Raw genomic sequence first — 8,363 nt, 5'->3', positions numbered from 1 at the left:
CAAGATTAAATCATTGAAAGCTTCAATCTTTTCTCAAATAGAAGGATTCTGAAATATCAAATTCTGCTGACTCAAATTCTCTCTTCTTTAAATCTCTTCTCAAAATGAGATTCAATATAACTTTTGTTATTTTACTTTACTCTCTTCTTTCCTAAAATCCTTGCTTTATGAGTTCAGACTGTGATGACTCCATAATTTTATGTCATAATGAGGGTCACTGATAAAAATACTAGAAAGATAGAACAGAAATAAATTATAAATAAATTATGGCTTACAAACCATGCTTTGTCCTAATTCAACAACTCCCAAAGTAGTAATGCCATATCATATTTAATTCTTAAAGTAGAATAAAAACTAGGCTAATCAAGAATCCTAAGTTATATTAAAAATAGTTGACAGCAGAGCCCACCATTTTGGCCTATGTGCCATGAAATCCATTGTAAACAATTTTAATTAACTCCAAATATGCTACAGAGAGTACTTCTTATTTACCATTGTCCTTCTTGGAAGGATTCGTCTCATTTTAAAGAACGCACTGCCCAATTTAACAAAGAAATTTATCTATATAAAGGCCTTTATGGTTCTTTCCTTTTGAAAATTATTCATAGCTCATAATGTTGTTGTTATTGTTATTATTAGCTGGAATCCAGTTGGTTCTTATTCACCATTTCAATAGAATGAAACACTTCCTGGTACTGTCCCGGTTTCATAATCATTGCTATATTTGGGGCTGTTGCTAAAGATAAGATAATGAGCCTGTTACTCATTGAGGGACTTCTTTTGCATTGACTTTCTACTCTACCAAGTCAGCATGCTGTCCTACTCCTGGAAGTTTTCTCTCCTGATAATATGTCCAATTATTGTTTGCATGAACTCTGATTTAAACTTTCCTGAAAAAAAGAGCATCATTCATTTTCTTTCTGAACAAATGACTACAAAACTTAAATAAAGTTCATGTTTCACACATTCTCCATACTGCCTTTCCAAATTTGAGTCCTTCTGTAATTATTCAGTATTGTCATCATAAATTACGCTCTCATATCCTTTCTATGTGAAAAAAAGAAAATCCAAAAAGAAAACCCCACCAAACTCAAAACCAATCACATGAGTTGATTCTGACTCATAGAGAGCTTGTAGGACAATGTATAACTAACTGCCCCATAGAGTTCCCAAGGCTGTAATCGTTAGAGACACCATCTGCCACATCTTTTTTTTTTCCTGTTTGCAACTAGTGAGTTCAAGTTGCTATCTTGTTAGGAGCTAAACTCTTTAATCAATCTCTTTCTCTATGTAGTTGAATTAAATGAATGGAGTCCAAGGGAACTTTGTTGTAATTCCATGGTTGTTTTATGTATGAAAACATTTCCTTTTCTAAGTTTTAACAAAGAATATGGTCAGCCAACTACTACTTACTGAAATATTTTCAGTATCAGGACAAATACTAAGTGTAAAAAATATACAATGTCTCATTTGTCCATTTTTCATAAAATTTGTATTGGGAGATTAACTAGTTTTTACCTATTTGTCAAACGTATTCTTCTCTACCTTCCGTATGCAAAATCGATTCTGCTTCTTGATGAACATCAATTACTAGTAACAGCACCTGTGACACCTTCTCTTGTTACAGCTTAGAGTTCAATGATAGTTTTACTGGCTTGTGTTAAAAGTGTTCTCTATCAGGGTAAAAAGAACCTCTAGTTCACAAAACAAAGTTATAAGAAGCAGCACAAATTCCCCAAGTATGTTCTGTAAGTGATGGCCATTGGCATGTTACCACTTCTACTCTACATTTTATCAAATCAGGTATTCTACCTCTTAGCTACACATAACTGTCTAATGACTTAAGGTGTATGTATTCTTGTTTGGGAGGATGGCAATATGTCCTTATACACTCTCATCAATAAGCTGACACCTCAGTGTAACTCTCAGAAGTGACACTTCAGTTGTAACTCTCAGAAAATTGTGCTTTTGTTGTGTCCAGCCAGCAGGTTATGTGTAATCTAGTGCTTGATAAGACAACAATAATATAACCATTGCCATGCTCTAATTTTGTAGTACTGAGAGTTCCTTGTCATTATAGCAAACACACTGAAAATAAGATGCTATTTGAGGCTTCAGAGTCAGAACTGAGAATTTTCACTCAAAATATGTGTTGATTCCAGTAAAAATGAATTATTCTTCCTTTCAGAGGAGAAAAGGTCCAAGGTACAACTTGTCATTAAGTGTTTCCTATTTCCTTCAATAGAATATAAACACTTGTTGTGTTCTGTCAAGTCAGAATCAACTTGTAGCTAACCCTCCAGCAGGTTTTCAGATGCAGTTAATTGTATGGTAGGTGATTGCCCATCTTTCTCCCATGAAGCAGATGATGGATTCAAACTGTGTGCCTGGAATATAGACTAGCTTTGATAAATAGAAGTCCATTTGTTGATTCCATTCTTTTTTTTTTTAGTTACCAGAAACTTTATTTATAGTCTGCATACAAGCATACTTTTTTTTCCTTCCATGTGGTGCTGCAATTAGTGTATGAATGCTATTTCCTGGTTTGGGGTTTTTTGGTTGTTGTTTTTTATTTTTAATTTAATTTTCTTTTTTTTTTCTACTAGTTTATTTACAAAACTGTATGATCAGTGTTCAGGCCTTTCATTCATAGGGTCACTATGAGTCGTCCACAACTCGACAGCGCCTACCAACAATAACAACGACAACATAGAGAGAGCTACATTGATCTAGTGGACAGAAAGTTATGCTATCAAGCCCAAAGTGGGTGATTTTAATCTGTGCCCTCAGGCCTGGTTCAAATTGTTGGGGGTTTTTTGGCCAAACATTCTTCTCGGTGGTATAGTACTGATCTGTGCATTGCTGTACAGAGGTAACTCGTGGTTGCTGTGATGCTGAACACTGTGACACTGATGTGCCAAATGTGATAATGGTTACCCATGGTGGACAGTGTTTGGTGGCGCTCCCAGATTAAAAAAGCTTGGAATCAGGAGTGGCATCCATTTCCAAAATGGCTTGCCTCCTGAAACTCTATGAACAGTGCTCTGGTATTTCGTTCACAGGGTTGCTATGAGTTGTCTATGACTTGACAGCACCTAAAAACAACAACAGTTTAGTTACAAAATTTGAATACAAATTTGAACAAATTCTTTCAATTTCCCTCACTTCCCCTCCACCAAATTGTTTTTGTTTTACGTACAAGTTCTAACTCTACGGCTTTATTATTGATGGTTGCCGGAGATGGTTGATAACAACTACCTAGTTGGCTGTTAAATGCCTTTTCCTAGTGGATACTCTCGAGTAGGCACTAGGGTATGATTCTGAGATCATATTTAATATTCAGCACTGTAGGTACATACACATGTCTCTTTCCTAAACCTTTTGTCCACAGTTGGGTGATTTGGGTTTGTGGGTTTTGTGATTTTTTTTTTACATCCCTGACAAACCAGTCACTTACTGTTATTTTTGAGTCTATATATAGTATATCAAGTCATCTCACCTATAAACCATGAAATCAATTGTACCTGTCTAAGAGGACAGCTTCTCCTCTCTGCTGTCTTTTAGTGCTATCATGAAGTGAGGTTAGACTATCAAAACTTAGTTATATAATCTTTGAATCAAGTTTGATTGCCCCCACCCCCAGCTTTTCCCAGATAATAGAAAACCCTTATGTTAACAAAGAGAGAAGTGCAGTGTTAACAGTTGTGGATGACTTACCAGTCTGGGTCACACATTCTTGTAGGTCTAGCTCTGTCATGCCATTTTTCATGTAGCAAGAAATTTCTGTTGTGCCCTCAGAACTTTGACTGTGTAGTATTAATAGGCATGGATTATGATCAATCATTCTTGCCAAACAGTCCCTGGTTGCCCCGTAGATAGACGTCCCATCTCCCAGGACTCTATAAGAAGTGAAAATCTGTTTTTTAAATGATATTTAGTTCCCTTTTGAGGACGGCATAGATAACTTTGCTTTAGAACATTGTAAATGTCCTATTAAGAGTTTCCATAAGCTCCAAACAACATGTTTTTCCATTCCAGAAAACTCCAGAATTTATCTTGAAAAAGTGGCCATTTTTATAGTAGCAGAGGAGTCAAGTTGGAAAGTCAAAGTTTTCAAGTACTTTGACCCAGTATTCTCAGGCCAAGTCTAATAAACTTATTCCTTCCTAGTCAGAGTTTCTATCTTAACATAGAGGATTTCCATGTAACTGATCAACACTCCCTGTAGTTCTTAGTTTTGGGACTTATAATTTTCAGATTTTTATCTATAAAAGAGTCTAAGATTGTGGTATACTTTATTTTCATCTTGTTTCATAGTGAATTATTCAGTAAGACTTTCCTAGCCGTTGTCTTTGACTTTAATCATATGGCTGGATGGAGCGATGTAAATGATGTGAATGAGGCTAGTAGCATCTTTAAGTTGGAAATGTGCCAAAAAAGGTTTTTGTATTACTCCTCAGGGGTTTGTTCAAGTTCACCAGCCTGCCAGTCTAAAATTGAGCAATTTCAGAGGGAGAAAACGGGAATCTTACACAATCAAGAAAGAAGCAGAGACTGCAGAATGTTCTTTGGGGCACAAGGCAGAAACCTAGGTCAGACTAGCCTGGACCATATGCCAAAACAAGAAAGGTGATGAAGAATCATGATAGAGCTGAAAGAAAGGTATTCTTAGGTGAGAGGCTGCCGAGAAAAAGAGAACAATATTCTCAGTTGTGTGTCATCAGCATCCATCATGCTCAACAACCAAAGAAGTGAGTGTTTTGGTTGTGTAGGGAATTTTAGGCAACACACTAGAATTTCCACTTTCTGTGATACATTGCTGGCAACTTAATGGCACATAACATACTCTGACCGGTTTGGAAGCAGGAATGGCATCCACTTCCTAAATAACATGCCTCCAGAAACTCTATGAACTTTGATAAATGTCGATATTTGTAGAGGGGCTTCAGGCCTTTTGCTCATAGGGTTGCTATGAGTCGTGCTTGACTCAAAGGCCATCAACAGCAATAACACCACCATGATACAATGTGGGCTGGGGCCACACAAATGCCTAAGAATTACAAAAAGCCTGCAATTGCTCCAGGGTGTGATGTGGGAGTGTTCAAGGAATAAGATGAACACAAATATCCAAGGTTTTTATGTCAACACAAAATTTGAAACCTTGAATTATTTTGAAACCCTGTTTATCTTAGCTGAAGTCATCTTTCATTCTTTGTTTCCTTTTGAGTAGATTCATTTGTCATTCTGAATATTTTTTCTTTTTTTGTTTTATGATAGGATAATTCTATCCTGCTAACTACAAAGGTTTGCATTTGATAATGGATATAAATGTGAAGCTGTATAATGTGGTAGAATATAAGATAGTATACAGCATTATTATTACTTTCATGGAACAATTTTTTCTGTCCTGTGACCTTTAAGAGAATAATGTTGAAATTATAGACATAAATTATCTTTCCTAAAGAAATACCCACAAACCAGATGTAACCTATCAAATAGCTAAATGTGGCCTTTGGATTTTCTCCAGTGTGGTATTCATTTAATAAATACTTCTCAAATAAACAAGTAGTATATAATACATTAAGGTTACAGGGGATTAAAGGTTAAAATTTTCTGCAAATGTCCACTCTATTATTTTCCAAAGAGTATTCCATAGAGACTATAACTTGAAAAATGTTTTCTTTTGAAAAGGGTTTAATATGCAAAAAGAAACCTATTAGGATTGTTTTGTTTCCTAACATTTCTGGCTACTAAGCCAGCAATTTTGTGGAACTCTTTTCAACTCCTACAGTTTGTTCAATTTGTTATTCATGCAGTATACTTTATAAACTCTGAGCTCCAACTTTTCTTGGAAATCATTATTGGGCCTAATTAGTCCCAGAAATACTCACGTTAATTAATGGGAAATAAAAATCTAGAACACAATGGTTGCACTCTCATTCTCATTGCTATAAATTCCAAAAGGATCAAATTTGTATTAAGACTAATGTTGGCTGCCGAGTAGTATATGTGGCAGTGGAGGTCAGCGCTCAAGAGAGTCTTTGATGATCCCTCTTTTATTCAAAGGGAGATCTGGTAACATAGTCCATAGGGAGTTGTATCACTAACAGAAAAATGGCACATCTCTGATGGTTTGAATCCAGCAACACGTCTGCATGAGAAAAATAGACAATCTCCTCCAGTGGGATTTACAGCCTCTCAAAAACTAGTTGAAGGGTCAACTATGAGTCAAGTCTAATATCACAGCAATGAGGTTTTTTCATTATCCTCCTATAGCCCATATGCCATTTTCCCACCCAGTAAACTGGGTTGGACTGAGTGGCCAATGAAACTGACAGATTTGATGGTGTGTTATTTCTGAGATTATATTTTATAAGAGTGTTGTTCACACATTGGCTGCCATTCTCTCTCCAGGATTCACTCTGTGGGAGGCCTGCTTCCTGTCATGTCATGAGGATAAACAGGTAACTTGCGCAAATGACAATGTTTTGAGACTCTGAAACAGTGGATAACCCACAAGGAATCTTTGTCTTCCATCAGCAGTGGCATGAACTTAGAAGCAGATCCTCTTGTATTTAAGCCTTCAGAGAAGACTATAACCCAGGTCAACAGCTTGCCTGTAAAATTACAAAAGATGCTGACACAAAACTACTTAAATAATCTGATCTTGTATTTCCAACTAACAAAAATTCTGAGTTGTTTGTTGTTTTAGGATGTTAAACATCAGAGCAATTCATTTGTTATGCAGAAATAGATGTCTGGTGCAAAGACTGAGACCAAGAAATTTGTGCATTTCATTTCTTTTGCCACTGTGATAGGGACAGAAGTGGACATTTAACCTAATTTGACCTAAGATACTTCCAGGATATTTCGAGGAGATTCTAGAATACAGTTTCCTATCTCCTGAATTTCACTATGTGGATATTAAGAGTATTCCGTCAAGAAGAGGAAAGCAAATTTGAGACAGTTGATATTATTGGGTGACAAGAAAGGCAGTACAAAATGAGGGTTTATTAGGCACTATAATAAATTAATTTAATTAATAGATGGTAATTAATGTTATAAAACAAAATATATATGGATGCCTGAAAAAAATATTATTTGTAAGCCTTCACTCAAATGAAAAAGAATTTAATAAAAAAATCATATGTCTGTTTGCAATCTTTAACATACTGCACCAATTCCCTGATTTCCTCTGTGTGTTTGCTTTCTGTTTCTAATCCTCCTTCTTTTATTACTCCCCCTGCCTTGTGAACATTTGGCAGAAAATTGAGCCATAGGAGCAGTTCAGTTCCAGACCGGAAGGCTCACTAATGATCATAGTCTCGAGCGTTCTACCAGTTTCTATTTGACAAGTAAATCTAATATTTTTATTATTTATAATTTTGTTCCATAACTTTCTCCTTTACAAGGAAAACAAATGAAACTAATTAAAAAGAAATATGAAGTTCAAGCTGCACTGAAGATATTAGCTAAAGATAAGGCTCTGAGAATTTATGAAATACATATTCCAGCAATCAGATGCAACCCTGGATATGCCCACCAGGATCTGACAAGAAACCTGGATGACAACTACTGGCCAACTGAGTGGAAGTCATTTATATTTGCTTCCACTCCCTAAAAATGGTGATCCAACAGAATATGCAAATTACTGGGCAATATAATTAAAATCAAATGCAAGCAAAATCTTGCTGTGAACTGTTTTTTTAAATGGCTGGAACAGTACCTAGAAAAAGAAATGCCAGAAATTTAAGCCGATATAGATGAGGCCTGGGCACCAAGGATATCATTGCTGGTATAAGTTAAATCTTGACTAAAAGCATAGAAGATATATATCTGTGTTTTATTAATTATGCAAAGGCATTTGACTGTGTTGAAAATGACAAATTGTGGCTGAAATGGAGAAGAATGGAAATCCCAGAAAACTTAATTGTGCTCATGCAAAACCTATCCCAAGACCAAGAGTACAATACATGGTTTAAAATCAAGAAAGATGTGCATTGGGACATAAATATTAAATGTGTATGCTGAGAAAATTACTTGAGAAGCTGGTCTTTATGACAAAAAGCATGTGCAATCAGGATTTGAAAAAAAGTGATCAACAACCTGCATCATACAGATAACACAACTTTGATGAAAGTTGCGAGGGCTTGAAGAATTTACTGCAGAAGATCAAAGACTACAACATTCAAAATAATCTCATGTTGTTGTTGTTCTTATGTGCCGTCCAGTCGTTTGTGACTCATAGAGACCCTATGCACAACAGCCCTAAACCCTGCTCTATCCTGCGCCAACCTCACTGCCTCTGACACACCCATCCCGATTACCCAAATCACTGAATCAATCCATCTCATAGAGGGTCT

The sequence above is a fragment of the Elephantulus edwardii genome, unplaced genomic scaffold (genome assembly GCF_000299155.1).
Source record: "Elephantulus edwardii isolate Elephantulus edwardi_28Jun2011 unplaced genomic scaffold, EleEdw1.0 scaffold00199, whole genome shotgun sequence".
NCBI classification, from domain to species: Eukaryota; Metazoa; Chordata; class Mammalia; order Macroscelidea; family Macroscelididae; genus Elephantulus; species Elephantulus edwardii.
This window is presented reverse-complemented; position numbering follows the sequence as displayed.